Source organism: Peromyscus californicus, unplaced genomic scaffold (assembly GCF_007827085.1).
Source record: "Peromyscus californicus insignis strain IS unplaced genomic scaffold, ASM782708v3 Scaffold_8__1_contigs__length_139910024, whole genome shotgun sequence".
Lineage (NCBI taxonomy): Eukaryota > Metazoa > Chordata > Mammalia > Rodentia > Cricetidae > Peromyscus > Peromyscus californicus.
The window spans coordinates 81,358,683-81,376,827 of record NW_026294606.1 but is presented as its reverse complement, the minus strand read 5'-3'; the positions used below and the strand labels follow the sequence as shown (position 1 = coordinate 81,376,827).

The window sequence follows — 18,145 nt, the reverse complement described above, 5'->3', positions numbered from 1 at the left end:
ATAGCTTTGCAAATCAGACTACGCCTAAAGAATCACCCATTTCACACACCCAGAGCACAAATGTCGTTTAATTGCGTTTACACCACACCAGAAGGTACTGTAGGGATCTTATCTCAGCAGAGCAAGTTGGGACATCAGCAACAAGAGGGTGGTCTTGGAGGTTCAGGCTGTTCCAAAGAGTGAAGTGGGGTTCTGAAAATAGAGCGGCAATCAGTCATCACTCCCACTCCTGACACACACTAGCTCTTCTGACACTCTCCATTTTCTGCAGCATTGGTGATCAAACGTATTTTATACCAACTACCTAATTACATTTTATTGTCAGAATACCTTAGATTTTAAAGTCGCTGTTCATTCTGAACGGTAAAAAAGACTCCAGAGCATCAGGCCACCTTATGGATGAGGAACGGTCCACGAAGCTCTCACTACATCGGACTCTAGGGATCAATGTCCCTTATTTGTTGGTCCGTTCCTCATCTGTGTCTGTTCCAAGTTCACACCGCACAAATTCCACTGAAAAATTCCAGCTGTATCTGCTGCCCCAGTTCTCCTTGATCTAGACAAGAAGACGTTTGGGAACTGTTCTCCAAATAACAGGTAGGGAAGTTGCTTCTGCAACTATGTAACTAATTATTTAGTTATTGCTAATTAGTGAGCTGTGCTCTCTGTTATGAGAGCATTAGCTACTTATGGCCATGAAACAAACTTCCATAGAACTAAACTTCGGAACTTTCACTCACTGTAGCTACTCATCGAGGGCTCCCATATGGCTCATCTGTTCTACATTAGAGGGTAACATACTACACATTTCCACACAATTCTACTGGAGCGTTGTGGAGGGGTACTCTTTCATAATTACTCTGAAAGAAGGTGGCTGGAGAGGAAGAGCATTAAGTCTCCTCTGCCAGTAGCCCTAGAACTTAGACTAAAGCAAAGTGGAGCGGCTGTTTGCTTGTGAGCTTGCTCGAGTTCTTAAGGCACTCTCCTGACTTAGCGGCTTCACAGTGCCCTGCGCTGGCTGCCCGTTAATGTCACCTACAGAGAATCTGGTTTAACTGTTCTGGGAATGTGGATAGAGAACCAAGGTTTTTAAATTAAAATATTTTTTCTTGTAGATTTATTTTTTATTATTTATATGTTTGAGTGTTTTGCCTGCCTGCACATACGTCTGTGCACCACATCTATACCTAGTGACCGAGGAGGAGGTGAGCCTCCATGTGGGTGCTGAGAATCAAACCCAGGTCCCTTGTAACAACAACAATTGTTCTTAATCACTGAGCCAGCTCTGCAGCCCCAAGAACCAAGGCTTTGGAAAGCACCCTGGGCGGATGCTATTCTGTGGATAGGCTTGAGATGAACTGCCCCTACACACACATCAAAACTTCTGCTACCACAGCATGAACTTCTCTGATACTTGGGAAGCCAAACTCTGCATAACAGACTTCCCCCCAATTCACTCTTCCCTCCTGTTCTCCTTTCTGCCCCTTCCTCTTTTGGGGTTTTCTTTGGGACTGAGAATTATTAAGTAACCCAGTGGTTGTTGTTATGATCCTTCTGCCTTAGTCTCTCAAATTCTAGGATTATAGGCCTGAGACCTCATACCTGGCTATACATACATTTTAAACCTAATAGTCCTATACCCCCAACTAGAAGAACTCTTGGCCAGCTCACTTTAATATTTATTCATCATTTTGCCAGACTCTTCAAAGAGGGTTAATATCTGCCTTTATGAGCTTACAGTTCAGTGTTGAATTTTTTTTGTTGTTGTTGTATGTTTTCTGAATTTCTCCTGGCAGAGAGCCTTAGATTTCTGGAACTACTCTATTCACACATTGCTTACTATTTACCAGGGACCTCTCATGTGCCAAGCCTGTTATGGAAAGTAGGGGTGCTGTGTCCTTGAAGAACTTGTGGACTCTCTTAGGTACTGAGAAAAGAACAAATGGGCTGGTGGGTAAAGCTACTTGGCAATCACTCTGATTTCTCTGAGTGCCAACTGAGTTCTCTCCCCAGCCCTCTGAATGCCAGATTGACGTGCAGGTGGCACTGTGATCTGGGCGGTCCACAGGAGCACTCTGGAAAGGTGGACTTGATCTAGTCTAGAGAACCCCAAGAACTGCCATCCAGGAAGGCTGGCTGTCATGCTGAGCCAAAACTTATATTGGAAAGAGAAACCCACAAAGTGAAACCTCCCCTTTCCTGCAACACTAGTTTTGTTGACTCTGTTCTACTCATTCCTGCCTAATTCTCGCTGACATCCTCACAAGAACCAACAGAGCTTGGCACCATGTTGCTTCCTGGATTTTTCAGCTTTAGAGAATCATCAGTCACTAGAGAAGAATAGACTCTACCTTGACAAACAGTTGAGTGAGGCTAACTTCATGAGCTTTTCTTATCACGTCAGTGGTTAGTTTGCATAGATATATAAGACGTAAACAATATTTTTACAGTTAAAAAAATCACAAAGTATAGGAACTACATCAACCATTTGATTTCATTTTTATCTTTTCAGGAGAAATGCAATTCCTTATTGATTTATGGAACAAAACAATGGCAGCATATTACATTATCATAGTTACTCCCATTCTTTTTTGTTCTGTTTTGTCTTTAACTTGTGTTTATGCCTGTGTGTGTACATGTGTAGGATCCCCGAGACACAGAGTTACAAGTGGTTGTGAACTGCTCAACATGGGTATGGGGAACCAAACTCTGGCCTATTTCAAGAATAGCAGGGACTCTTAACTGTTGAGTGAGTGATCCATTACTTTATTTTTTTTCTTGTTTGTTTTTTGAGACAGGGTTTCTCTGTGTAGTTTTGGTGCCTGTCTTGCTCTGTAGACCAGGCTGGCCTCGAACTCACAGAGATCCACCTGCCACTGCCTCCCGAGTGCTGAGATTAAAGGTGTGCGCCACTACCACCTGGCCCCATTACTCTATTTCTTGCTGAGGGAAAAAAAATAGGTGCTCTCGAGGTTCAAAAGAGCCAGCAAGTCTAACACCATCGTCAGGGAGAGTCCAGATTAGATTTGGCATAGTCACACCCAGGAGTTACGCTCCCTGGGTGGTAATACTGTGTCTAAAATAACATTTTAATGTTCCAAAGCATTAACTTGACAGAAGTCATGTGTTTTAAACCCCTAGCAGTCGACTGTGCGATGTTTAAACATGAATGGTTTGAATGGGGTGCAGACTTTCTTGTGACTTAAAGTTATTATTATTCTTTTCAATATCGCAAGGTCCTGTCATGACAGGCAAGGTCTCTTACCACTAAGCTGCATTCATTCCTAGCTCTTTATTTGTGGTTTAAAATTAATTATAGTCTTTTTAAAATTAGGAGAATAAAAATAACAAGGAGACAGTGGAACCCACCTGTTGCCTTTGAAGGACTCTCATGATCTGGTCCTACCCTGGTCATCAAGGGTCTTCTGCACTGCTGTTCCATAAGCATTGTCCACTCACAGGGCTCCCACATATCAGTTCCCAGGTCACTCTGCCTTACTGTGTCCATGAATAGCTTCCTGATGCTTGCCCTTGGGACTCTTTCTCTCAAGTCTGGATGTGCAGCCCACTGTCACAGAATAGTATTTAATGCTAAAGAAAAAGTATTCAGTCATCTAATTTTACAGTATTCCATAACATTGTTATTATATTTGGTGTCAGGGAAAACAGAATATGAAGGGACTCTAGCCAGTCGGAGAATGGCAAACGTGGCTCTGGCAGGCCTTGTCCTAGATAAAAACCATTAGATTACATTCCTAACGCTAGCCACCAAGGTCTATTCCCTTATTTGGCCACTTCTTCCTCCTGAGGCTGGCCATCAAGGTTCAGTTATCAAAGTATTTAAGTCCAGCAATCAAAGCCTGTAGTGATATATTGTGTACTGTAGCAGGACTCTTAGAGGTCTTATTAATAAAATCAAACCTGCCGGGCGGTGGTGGCGCACGCCTTTAATCCCAGCACTCGGGAGGCAGAGCCAGGCGGATCTCTGTGAGTTCGAGGCCAGTCTGGGCTACCAAGTGAGTTCCAGGAAAGGCGCAAAGCTACACAGGGAAACCCTGTCTCGAAAAACCAAAAAAAAAAAAAAAAAAATAAAATCAAACCTGAGGCCAGTTATTGGGGTGAACGCTGGAAGATCAGAGAAGCAGAACAAGCCATAACCACCTCACCTCGCCAATTCCTCAGCTGGTCCTGTTTCCTCAGACTAGAAGCCTCTGGGTCCTCATCCAAATGGATCTCAGCTGAACTGCTGCTCAAAAGCCTAAAGCTTAATCACTTAGTTCCTGGTTTTCATGCCTTAAATATCTTTCTGCTTTCTGCCCTCACTTCCTGGGATTAAAGGCTCACTTCTTGGGATTAAAGGTGTGTGTCACCATGCCTGGCTGTTTCCAATGTGGCCTTGAACTCATAGAGATCCAGATGGATTTCTGCCTCTGGAATGCTAGGATTAAAGGTGTGAGTGCCACCATTTTCTAGCCTCTGTATCTAGTGACTGTTCTGTTCTCTGACCCCAGATAAGTTTATTAGGGTATACAATATTTTGGGGAACATAATACCACCACAGTGTACCCTAATAAAATTTGCCTGAAGATCAGAGAACAGAACAAGCCACTAGATTAAACATAGAGGCCAGGCAGTGATGGCAGCATACCTTTAATCCTAGCAACTTGGGAGGCAGAGATCTGTCTAGATCTCTGTGAGTTCAAGGTCACCCTGGACTACATGAGATTGACTCAGTCTAGGAGAGAAAACAGAGCCGGGCAGTGGTGGCACACACCTTTAATCCCAGTACTGGGAAGCACACACACCTTTAATCCCAGGAAGTGATGGCTGGGCAGAGAAAGGTATATAAGGCATGAGGAGACAGAAACTAAAGGCTTTTCGGCAGAAGCACCCCTTTCAGCTAGAGGCTTTTTCATGCTGAGGAGTCCTCTAGGGAGGTATCACTCTATGTACAGCACTGCATTTTATTTAGTCATTCACCTGCCAGGGGACACTTGGGGTTCTGACTGACGTTAAAATAGACATGGTTACACAAACATCTACTTGTGCTCTTGATTTCACTTATTTGGGATACACATCAAGAAGTGAGTTGTTTATCAGATGACAATTCTATCTTAAATACTGGAGGAACTGCCACAGTGTTTTCCAGACGTTATGTACCATTTTACCTTCCTCCCAGCAGCCACAGGGATTTCTTGACATCGTTGCTAACATTTATTCTTTCTTTCTTTTGGTATTAGGGATTAAATGCAGTCTTGCCTATGCTAGACAAGTGCCCCACAACTGAGTAACATCCCTTTCCAGGCCTCTTTTTCTTTTAAACAGGATCTCACTAACTTCAACAGGGAGTCTTGAACTCACTCCATAGCTCAGGCTGCCACAGAATTTATAATTCCTGCCTCAGCCTCCTGGAATCACAGGTTTGCACCCAAAAGTCCATATTATTATTTTTCCCTTTGCTTCCCCCTTAATATGTAGTAGCCGTCTGATGGATATGATGTGTTATCTAACTGTATTTTGGGGTTGAATTTTCCTAATAAACAGTGATATGTAACATGTGTGAGAGTTGGTTTCAAATTACAACTTGCTACAATCCAGAATCACCTGAGAAGAGAGTCTCAATAGAGGATTGCTTAGTGGCCTATGGCATATACATAGGGGATTGTACTGATTGTTAATTGACTCAGCCCATGGTGGGTGTCACCATTCCCTAGGCAGAGGGTCCTGAACTATATAGGACAGGAGAGAGGTAGATGAGAGCAAGCAGGCAGCAATGATACATCGATTTCTTTCTGCTTTTTACTGAGGACGTAATATGGAGAGCTGCCACTGTGACTTTCCTGTAACCTAGACTCATAAGCCAAATACATGTTTGTCCCCTACATGGCCTTTGGTTAGTGTACTTTAACCAAAGCAACAGAAACAAAACGACAACACCACGTATTCATGTGTGTGCTGGCTATTTGTGTAGTATATTCTTAGGAGGAATGTCTACGGGAGTACTTTGAACTGTTTTTACTTGAATTTTTTAGTGGCTGGATTTTAGACCTCTATTAATACACAAAAAGCCAGAAGTGGTGGCACATATTTTTAATTCTAGCACTTAAGAGGCAGAGGCAAGTAGATCTCTATGATTTTGAGGTTAGCCTGGTCTGTATGAGTTCAAGGCCAGTCAAGGTTATATAATGAGACCTTGCCTCAAAAAAAAAAAATCAAAATAAAAAACTTTAAAAAGAGGTTAGGTAGATAGTAGGACCAGTGGAGGGGTGGATCTTTCAAGGAAGGGGATATTTTCTCAATTAATGTTCCTTCTTCCAAAATAATGTTAGCTTATATCAAGTTAACATGAAACTACCTAGCAAAGTCAGGTTTAGGCTCCCTCCCATGGAGTGGCCCTTAAATCTAATCAAAATGGTGGTTGGTTGCTCCTATAACATTTGTGCCATCATAACATCAATATATTTTATAGACAGGTCCACAGGGTTCATAGCCAGGTGATATTAATGATTTCCTTTTCTCCTCCTGTTATGTGCAAAGTGCAAAGTACTTTCTAGCACCATTATATCTAAAGGGGTAAGGCCTTTAGATGAGTGCTAGTATATTCTCTCCATGTGGGATAACGTAAGTAAATGGCAGCTTCAGCAATAAGGCCTTATTATCTGGGTGTGGAAGGTAACCAGTAGCCTTGGCAACAGCCTGTGATTTGGACAATGACTCCATAAGATATATATCACTCCTGGTGTTGGAGGGTTTCACTTGGTAGCATAAGATGTCTAGATGGGACATTGTCACATGATAATGCCATTCAAATGACTTCCATACATGTATATATTTTAGAAAGCTTCTACAGTACTGTGTTGCCATGTGGCTTTATGAAAGGCTTTTAATGTTTGTTTTCTCTTCCCATGTTCTCTCCATTATCTTGCCCTCTCACCCTTCTCCATTTAATCCTCCTATTCTGGTTTCTCCTTTATCTTTTTTAAAACATCCCCTTCCTTGAAAGATCTACCCCTACCCTAGTCCCTTACTATCCGCCTAGGCACTGGTCCCCACAAATTGGCTGTTGGCAAGCCTGTGGTATATAGTCTTCATTGATGATTGATGTGAGAGGACCCAGATCACTATGGGTGATGTCACCCCTGGGCAGGTGGTCCTGGGTGAAAGCAGGCTGAGAAAGCCATGAGGAGCAAGCCGGTAAGCAGCCCTCCTCCACAGCCTGTGTAGCAGCCATGCCTCCAGATTCTTGCCTTGTTTGAGTTCCTGTCCTGACTTCCCTCAGTGATGGACTGTGCTGTGGAACTCTGAGCTGAAATAAACATAAACATGTGCATCTCTAACACTCATCCCAGCCTTCTTGAAGTAGATGGTAATTAACAGAGACCCACAACTGGACAATGTGCAGAGAGTGAGAGTCTTTGGAGCACTCAGCCCTAAATGGGATAACTTTGTATGAAAAAAATGCCAAAAGAGTCGAGTGCTGTCTAAGTAAAGGGGAAGTAGTTTTTCAAGCATTTGTTATCAAAACTATTAATTACAATCATTTGAAAATGTATATGGCAGTATCTGTGAAAACTAAAAGAATGTATTTCCTTAACTCCAAAAAATTCCAACACCCTCCACTTTCTAGACATAAACTAGCATAATAAAAATGTACAATGCTATCTACTGATCCAATGATTGTAGTTGCAACAGAAATGTAAAGGGGGCTCACCAAGTGGACTTTTGGACAGGCCATAATATAGTTTCTTTTTGGAACACCATACAGAAAATTAAGGCCTATGATAAATAAGGAAAACTAATTGATTTACCTGAGTTAAAGGTAAGGAGGACCTATGCACAGGATCCTTTTACTATATACAACTACAGAGCCCTCCTCACGGGGTCTACTTAGAGGAGAAGCCTGAGAACACATGCTGGGCTGATAGCCTCAGCTCTTTGTCGGAAGGGCCCACGCGCTGCAGATCCTGGTCAACAGAAACGATAAAGCAGAGTTGATTTCTGCATGTTAGTTATCTCTTTACCTTTAAGGAGATGCTTCGTGTAGTAGAGGCAGAAGGGCACAGATTATTTGGGAGTTTAAAATCCTTTTCATCTGAGTTTTCAGACTTAGCCTGTCATGAAAAGTGAGAACATTAGTGGATGACACCAGCAATTAAATAATTTCAATTTTTTTTTTTTTTGGTTTTTCGAGACAGGGTTTCTCTGTGTAGCTTTGCGCCTTTCCTGGAACTCACTTGGTAGCCCAGGCTGGCCTCGAACTCACAGAGATCCACCTGGCTCTGCCTCCCGAGTGCTGGGATTAAAGGCGTGCGCCACCACCGCCCGGCAATTTCAATTTTTAAAGACTTCAGTTTCAATCCTTTCTAAAGCACAGCTTCCTTCCAAAGTTCAGTAATCTGTAAAAAGCAGTGTAACCAGCACAAATGAATTCTGATGACCTACCCTTGCCTGAGAGTTGATGTGCTCGCCAAGAACGTTCACTATGGTGTCAGTGCACCCCTGGTCCCAGCAGTCGGGAGGTGGAAACAGGGAGATGGGTACCAGCCTGCTAGCCTTCCTACATATGGAATATGATTCCAGCCTTCCTAAACACAGCACCCATGTCTCAAAACACAAATACGAGCCTGGAGCAGTGGCTTAGTGGTTAAGAAAACTGGCTGGTCTTTGAGAGCACGCAGGTGTGGTGATATATTGTGTCCCCCAATATATTGTGCATCCTAATAAACTTATCTGGGGTCAAATGACAGAACAGCCACTAGATAGACATAGAGACCAGAAAACGGTGGCACTCACACCTTTAATCCTATCACTTGGGAGGCAGAGATCCATCCGGATCTCTGTGAGTTCAAAACCACACTGGAAACAGCCAGGCATGGTGACTCATGCCTTTAATCCCAGGAAGTGATGGCAGAAAGCAGAAAGGTATATAAGGCGTGAAAACCAGGAACTAGAGCTGGTTAAGCTTTTAGGCTTTTAGCAGCAGTTCAGCTGAGATTCATTCTGGATGAGGACTCAGAGGCTTCCAGTCAGAGGAAACAAGATCAGCTAAGGAATTGGCAAAGTGAGGTGGCTATGGCTTGTACTGCTTCTCTGATCTTCCAGCATTGACCCCAGTACCTGGCACCAGGTTTGATTTTATTAATAAGACCTTTTAAGATTCGTGTTACACGCAGGTTTGATTCTTAGCACCCACACGTGGCTTGCAATGATCTATTACTCTAGTTTCCTGTTTTGATCTCCATAGGGATCAGGCATGTACACACATATATGCATGCAAAATACTCATACACATTTAAAATGAATATTTTTAAAAGATTTAAAAAGTAAACAAGTTCAAAACATCAGGACAATAAACAATGAGTTTATTGTTTATTTTTATGAATATAAGTAGCTAAAATGTAAATTTTCAGGTATAGTAATCTGTACATGGAAATACATTTATTTTGGGAAAGGAAGGTGATATTCCAACAATGGAAAATATAATGCAAAAAGAGATAGAGGGCTGAAGTATGGTTCAGCCTTGCATCTATGAAGCCCTGAAGGAATTCCTGGCACAGCATAGCTAGAGTGTGGTGATATGCTACTGTAATGCCAGCACTTGGGAGGTGTAGGTAGAATGTTCAAGACCATCCTTAGTTATATAGAAAGATCTTTGATGTCCGTCCAAAAATACACTGTCAAATTAAATATCGTATAGGGTTTTCCCTACATTTTATTTCAGTGCTTTTGTGGTTTAGCTCTTATTTATAGGTTCTTGATTCATCTTGAATTGGGTTTTGAACATAATTTAAGATAAGGGCCCCCACTCCATGCTTCTGCATAGGAGATCTAGTTTACCCAGCACCGTCTCTGATAGACTGCTCTCTCCACACTCTGTGGTTGGCCAAAGATGTGAGTTTAATTCTGGGATCTCTCTTCGTTTTACTGGTCTGGCTGTATGCCAAGACCACAATGCTTTCACTTCTGTAGCTTGGGAGTAAGTTCTGAAATCATGAAGCATGACTCTTCTTACTTGGATCTTTGACAAGATTATTTTGACCACCATAGTCTTTGGCGACTTCATCTGAATTTTAAAATGGACTTTTCTATTTCTGTAAAATGTCTTTGAAATCCACACAGGGACTTTTCAGACTCTTTAGATCATATTCTATTGTTTTGACACCTAAAATATAATTCCATACCAGGCATAGTGGCACATGCCTTTGATCCTAGCACTTGGGAGATATAGGCAGGTAGATCTTTATGGGTTTGAGGCCAGTCTGGTCTACACAGTGAGTTCTTGGCCAGTCAATGGCTATGTAGTGAGACCTTGTCACAAACAAACAAACAAACAAACAAACAAACACATAATTTGACATTGTTAGCATTTCAGTCCATGAAAAGACCAATGCCAGCTAAGAGAAGGAGAGGTCATTTTTTTTTTTCATGTACTTACTGGCAGAGTTACTTTATCACTTATATACTCTAATCAACTGGATAGTTAGCTGACTGATATGCTGTGATGGTGGGTGTTTTTAGCCTGCATATGTGTTCCAGTATGGTTTCCCTGTCATGTGTGTGAGCATGTATGGAGGTGAGCAGTGAACACTGAGTTTCATCCCACAGATGCTAGTCACTGTGTTTCTTTTGAGATGGGGTTTCTTTCTGGCACAGAACTGATGGGTTAGGCTGAGCAGACTGGTTAGTGGGTCCCAGGAATCCACCTGTCTCTACCTCTCCAGTTTTAGGATTACAAACCATTTACTGAGCTATCTCCTCAGTCACACGGCCTGTTTTCCTTTCTCCCTCTCCTCCTTCTCTACTCCTGCCCATCCCCCACCCCCATATATGCCAAAGATTAATGGCAGGTGTCTTCCTCAATCATTCTCTACCTAGTTTAAAATTATTAATTCATTTGCAGTGTGTGTGTGTGTGTGTGTGTGTGTGTGTGTGTGTGTGTGTGCCACTTGTGTTTGGGTCCCTCTCATTTTGCCAGGTAAGAAGAGGGTGTCACATCTCTTGGATCTGGAGTTAAGAGCAGTTGGGAGCTGTCTGTAATGGGTGCTGGGAATGGAATTTACAAGTGGAAGTACAGCAAAGGTGCAAAATCAGTGAGCCATCTTTCCAGCCCTCCACCTTGGTTTTGGGGAAGGATCTCTCACCAAACCCTGAGCTCACCAATTTGGCTAGACTTGCTAGTCAACAACCCCTAGGGACCCACCTGTCTCTGCCTCCCCAGGGCTGGGGTTACAGGAGTGTGGGTGCTGTGTGTGGCTCTTTATGTGGTGCTGGGCATCCTAGCTCGGGTCCTGAGGCTGCACCACAAGCCCTTGACTGACAGAGCTCTATGCCCAGCCCAGCTCCTCTGTGTTTCATAGAAGCATAAAGAACATAATAAAAAGTGTACAATGACACTGTAGCTCCACCGATGGTGGTTGTAACAATAAAATCCCAAGGTCTCTCAATAAGTGAGATGTTGAATAAGTCATGACATCTCTTTTTCAGATCATCATGCAGAACAGGAAAGCTGTGAGAGGCGAAGGAAATGTATCAGCTTACTTAGGTGAATGGTAAGGGAGGCCCGTGCACAGGATCCTTTATTGTACAGAGCCACAAAGCCCGCCACACACCTATCTATTTATGCAGAAACCACGGAACACCTGCTGTGCTTGTTATGCTGGCTGCTTGTTGGAAGGGCCCACAGCTTGAGTGTACTGGTGAACAGAAACAGTGGAGCTGGAGCACAGTGTCACTTCACAGGTCTGCATTCCAGTGACTCCTTACCTTTAAACCTGTGCTTACTGGAGGCAGATGTTGAAGAAACCAGATTATTTGGAAGGCCAACACCTTTCTTGTCTAATGTTGTAGGTTTAGGCTGCCCTGGAAACACAAGAACAATGCCACTCAAGGATAGTAGAAACAAACTAATTTTATTTCATTGAGACGGTCTTTTTATCTAGCCTTGGCATACCTTGAACTCACTTGGTAGACCAGGCTGGCCTCCAACTCACCGAGATTGACACCTCTGCACTGGGTGCTGGGATTAATGCAGTACCCTACCATGCTAGCTTGAAATAAATTCATTTTAATTCTTAAAAAGTTAAAAATTACCTCACTCTTTCTAAAGCAGAGCCCCTTATGGCCCTCTTCAGTTAGTCAGACAAAGTGACTTCACCAGCATAAATACATTCCGTATGTGCTTTCCTTTCCTCACAGTGGATATAGTATGTCAACGTAAGAGCGTAAGTCAGCCAGGCAGTGGCGGTGTACACCTTTACTCCCTGCACTCGGGGGGCAGAGGCAGGTGGATCTCTGTGAGTTCAAGGCCAGTCTGGTCTACAGAGTGAGATTCAGGACAGCCAGGGCTACACACACGCACACACACACACACAAGTGTAAGTCTGTGATGCTGAAGAAGAGATTGTGTTAATACACACCAACACTTCTGAGACTAAAGCATGAGGGTGATGGGAATCTGGAGAGTCTCTGGCCAGCATAGTGAATCTGATGCCAGCTTTCTGGTACCTAACAAGATCCTGTAGGGGGAGGCTGGTTAAGCCTACTGCAGCTTAGGTGACACCATGTCCCAATTTCTTTTTCTCTCTGAAAACATTAAATTACAATGGATTCATTTGCGACTGTGGAGTCAAAGGACAACTGGAACCGGTAGGTTCTCTGTTTCTAGCGTGTGTTGTGGGGATGGAATGCGTGTGTCAGGTCTAATTTACCCGCTGAACCAACTTGAACCCCTCCCCACTTCCTGTTTATGATTTCTTGACATCCTTACCAAAATTTATTCTCCTTTTCTGTTTGTTTCAAGTACAGAGAACTGAACCTGGGCATTTTGTACGTGAGGCAAGTACTCCACCCTTGAACTACATTAATCCCACCTCTTGCTTCTGACAACTTTGAGATATGGTCTCATCATGCCGCTCAGGATAGATGTGAATGTGCCGTTCCCTTGCATCAGCCTCCCAAGGCACTGGGATTACAGGCTGCACCCACAGGACTGCTCTTTTCTTTTCCATGCACTTGGAAACATCAATAGTTTTCTTTCTTCCACTTTCTGCTTTCCTTTCTTCTTTTCTCTCTAGCAACCGTACGATGGGCACGAAGTGTTACCTCCTTGTGGTTGGGGTTGATGTTTCCCATGAGTGTTCTCATGTAGTCCCACAGTGGATACAGCAATATGAAAAAAATGATGCAACCTCCCCCCTATGCATTGATAGTCACTGGGTCCTCAGAGTGGGCAGGTGCTCATTGACAAGTCCTCCATTCTTGCTAGAAGATTGAAAGGACCAATTCTGGCTCGTATCCATAGCTGCTGTGTGTTCATGGAATTTTCTAGTTCTACCACATATTGTTGAGGTGCTAGGGATTTTTTCCCCCCAAAGTCTGGAAGGTGCTTTTGTCCACTGACTAATATAATTTAATCTTTTAAATGTTTCAATTCCTAAAAACTTTAGTGCTAAGAACTAGGAAACCGTTTTCTCATGCAGTCCCTGCCATAACTAAACATTACAATCATTCTAGAATAGATACATACATATTCTATCCAGTAGCTATGGAGTCGAGAGCAGACATGTCTTGAATTTAACCACCCCACTCACACATGCTACTGTATAGCTGTAAAGTGGAAGAAGAAAATAAAATGTGTAATGCTGTCGACTGCACCATTGACTTTAGTCATGACCACAGAAATATAAAGGTGACTTAAACTAGCGAAGAAATCTCAAACATTCCCATTTCAGAACATCACGCAGAATATTAAGAGGGAGAGGGATGAAGGAAACCCATCAGTTTACCTGGGTTAGAGGCAAGGGGGAAATCTATGCATAGAAGCATATTATTGTGCAGCACAACAAAGCCCTCCACATATTTTTCCTGTCTATTTACAGGAAAAATACTGGAACACACCTTGTTTTCCTAACATTACCTGTGTGTTGGAAGGGCCCAGAGGTTGAGATTATTGGAAAATAGAAACAGTGAGGAAAGAACAGAGTTCTGTTTTACACATCTGTATGCCAGTGACTTCTTTACCTTTGGGCACATGTTTCTTCAGGGCAGAGTTTGACTTGCGCAGGGTATTTGTTCCTTTAATACTTTGCTTGTCTAAATTACTGGTTTTAGATGGCTCTGGAAAGTGAGAACAATGCCATTCATTATTCTGCAAGTCGGCCTTCTCAGCTCTTCAGGCACAAAGCTGACAGTCATGGATAGCTCTGCCAAGCCTTGTGTTCTAGTCTGCTTTCTATTACTGTTGTGGCGAGCCACAGGAGTATGAAATAGAAGTCCAGCTGTATATTATAAGCTATACCTTGACGGGGCCAAGGGTTAGTCGAGGGGAAAGCCAATCCGCAAGGTCGATTGGTGTTATGCGGTTTAATATTCAATTGTGTCTTGCTATGAATTCCTTGTGCTCATAATTCTCCTAAAATGTGTATGTGTGTGAATCTCCGTTTCAAAGCCCCTGGATAGTCACATAGACAAAACCTTCAGCTTCTGAGCTCCAGGGTCCCTCTTTAGCATTTGTTTTGGGGTATTTGCCAATTGCTGATACCCTCCTTGAGCTACTTCCTAAGATAGAGTCACCCCCAAACAAAGCCTTAAAAGACAAGCAAGGAACAGACAGCTACCAGGCCATCGGTTAGACCCTGAAAACCCCCCAACTTAGATAAAATGTCTTTTCTGAGACTACGTGTCTCACAGGCCAAATGCCCACCAACTAGAGGAACAAGCTTTGTTTCTTGTGCAAATCAAGGCCTCCCGGTCTCTCTCACTGCCCCAGAGAACCCTTAGATCAAAAGGAGTTCCCCGCGACAGGTGTTTCAAGCTGTGATGCAGATTGACTAGCTATCAGTGCTCTTCCCCCGCCCTGTCAGGAAACTGGCGGCAGAGGAAAAAAGTGACAGTTTTAACTTTTAGTAACCTACAGACTTTCCCTACCCTATCACCTGTAAGTCTATAGCTGATAGAGTCGTAATGCCTTCACCTAACCACAATAAGGATATATTTCTAGCACATAAATTCCTTTTCAGATTTATCCCAACTACTAACTGACCCCACTTTTATCTCTCCTTTTTTGGATTGCAAATAAAATTGCCAGGAAGCCTCTAGCAGGGGCTAGAAGATGGGAGAGAATTAGGATTGGAGAGAACTAGGAATTGAGGGAACAGAGAATTGAGGGAACTAGGGACTGAAGATTGAAGGATTGAGGAATTGAGGAATTGAAGAATAGAGGGAATTAAGAATTGAGGGAACAAGAAGAAGGGAACTAAGGAAATAAAGAGAGATCCGAGAGAGTTGAACTAGTGACTGAGGAGTAAATGAACTGAATTAAAGACCTCCAAGCAACTGGACTCATTCCCACGCCATTGGTAGTGTCTCCCCTGGGCCCCTAGATTTGTATAAATTTAAGGCTGGTAGAAACAGCGAAGAAAGAACAGAATTCTGTTTTACACATCTGTATGCCAGCGACTTCTTTACCTTTGGGCACACGTTTCTTCAAGGCAGAGTTTGACTTGCGCAGGATCTTTGTTCCTTTAATAATTTGCTTGTCTAAATTACTGGTTTTAGATGGCTCTGAAAAGTAGGAACAATGCCATTCATTATTCTGCAAGTCGGCCTTCTCAGCTCTTCAGGCACAAAGCTGACAGTCATGAATAACTCTGCCAAGCCTTGTGTTCTAGTCTGCTTTCTATTACTGTGATAAAGACCATGATTAAATCAACTTGGGGAAGAAAAGATTTATTTGGCTTACACATCCTGATTACAGCCCATCATAGATGAAAGCCAAGGCAGGAACTCAAGCAGGGAAGGAACCTGGAGGCAGGAACTGGAGCAGAGACTAAGGAGAAACATGCCTAGTGGCTTGCTTTCAGCTCACTCAGTTGGCTTTTTTATGTAACTAAGGACCACCTGCATAGGGTGGCACCACCTGTAGTGGGCGGGGCTCTTCCACATCAATCATTAATCAAGAAAATGTCCTATAGACTTGCCTGCAGGTCAGTCTGATGGAGGCATTTTCTCAGTTGAGGTTCCCTTTTTCTAGCTAATTCTAGCTTAGGTCAAGTTGTCAAAAACAAACATAAAAAAGCAACCAGCACACCGTTTCTTGTAGGTGGTATTTTATAAAAGTGTATTCTTAGAGTATAAGTCATGTAACAGGAGGACTAGAGCTGAGAGATGGGTCACATGCCTGCATTCTAGCACTTGGGAGACCCATTGAGACAGGCACATGCATAACTGCCTGCCAGTCTGCTTACATACTGAGTATAATGCCAGCTTAGATATACACAGAACCCCTATGTCAAAATACACATAGAATGTCCTATATAAGTGTCATAAAAAGAACTTTAAAAAGAAAAGTAGTACAATAAACAGAATCACAAGTGACTGAAATATCAGATATCAGAATGTTTTACCTGATGTATAAAATGTATGTAAGTTCCTCTGCTTTTGTTTTTAAATAAAAGAAGACATTCTGGGGAGGTGGAAGGGGGAGTGTGGGGGGTATGATTCAGCTTTTTTGTATACCTGCTTGTAAATTTCAAGCAATAATAAGCACCCCATATTCCCACAATGGAAAATACACTGACAGAATGGACAGGATAATTCGAGGTGCTACTGAGGGTGTATTTTGAATACTAAGAGGAAATATAATAACAAATACTTCCACTTTTTCTCCAATGGCGTAAGTGTTGAAATAAAGCAGAATATGGATCTGTTAGGAGACTCATTTCTCAAAAATGAGACAAAATGGACAAAAAACAGGCCAAATTTGCAAGAACGTTTTCTATTTCTACCTTGTATTTCTTGCACAAAAATAAAACATTCAAATTTCCATTCACTGAGGCAGGTGCTTGTGTGAGCAATGTGCACCTGGGGCTCTCCCTCAGCTCCAAAGTTGGATGCTCTGGTAGAAACCTATTTATCCTCCCATCATTTCCATTCAACACACAAAAGGAGAACATCCTCGCCTCTCTGTCTAATCAGAGTCAAATGTAAATAAGTTCACTTTCCTGAATGAGTCCCACGGAGCTAAGATAACATATATGTAACTTCAGGCCTAGCTATCTTTCCTTCTACATTTTTCCTATTTACTACCCTTATTGGTATTGCCATCCAATGGGTATGAAGTGTTTTCCTCATTGTTCATTTGGGTAGAATTTCCCTAATGAGCAGTGATGTCTCCATAATCTTTCTCTGTTCATGTTGGTATCTGTAATACTTGCTCAGGAGGACTATCAGCTGGAGTACTTAATATTATTTTTATGAGTTTTTTTTTTTTCGAGACAGGGTTTTTTTATGAGTTTTGTTGTGGTTGAGTTTAAGATCTTTGTTAGCAGGAGCACTTCGATGGTTATTCTTTGTGGTCAATTTGACCACATATAGGATTAACGAAAATCCAAAAATGAAGAGCACACCAGTGAGGGATTTTTTTTTTTTTTTGCCTAATTTGAAGTAGGAAGATCCACTTTTAATCAGGCTCTTAAGGTGGGAAGACACATCTTTGATCTGGGCCACACCTGCTGGAAGCCTACATGAGAACATGGAAGGAGGAAGCTTGTTCTCTTTGCCTGCTTGCTCTCACCTTGCTAGCAAGAACATTCCTTCAGTGGTATTAGAGCCTACTTCTTTGGGATTCCAGTGCATACTGAAAACTGATTGAGACATCCAGCCTTGTGGACTCAGCAACAACTGGATTCTTGGACTTTTTGTTCACAGACAACCATTATGGGATTAGCTGGACTGCAGCCTGTAAGTCATTCTAATAAATCTCCTTTACATATACATATAAAGTATATATATATATATATATTATGTATATATAGACATATATATCACACATCTTTATCCAAACTAATATAATTCCTTTTTGTGGATAGCCGTTTTACTCCATTGACATTGTCCCATTTTATTTACCTTTTTAAATTCACATATAGTAACTGTGCAAAATTATATTTTCCTTGATGTTTATAAGTTTTTAAATCTGATGAACTCTAATTTGTCTATATTTTTCCTTGTTGACTGTGTCTTTAATACCAATTCAAAACTACATTTCCAAAACAAACATCATGTAGGTTTCTTAAATATGATTTATGTTTTTTGTTTTTTTATTTTTTTAAATTTTTTTATTTTTTTATTTTTTTGAGACAGGGTTTCT

The 18,145-nt window shown here is 42.1% G+C and overlaps 1 long non-coding RNA gene across 1 annotated transcript; it reads right to left on the bottom strand.

The window, feature by feature from the left end:
* Positions 1-3,375: 3,375 nt before the first annotated feature.
* LOC128103169 (uncharacterized) lies at positions 3,376-11,861 on the bottom strand. The gene is made up of 3 exons (XR_008215643.1): positions 11,764-11,861; positions 8,022-8,111; positions 3,376-3,568 (listed from the first exon to the last, which is right to left on the bottom strand). It is a non-coding gene; the product is annotated as an uncharacterized LOC128103169 (long non-coding RNA).
* Between the last annotated feature and the right edge of the window lie 6,284 nt (positions 11,862-18,145).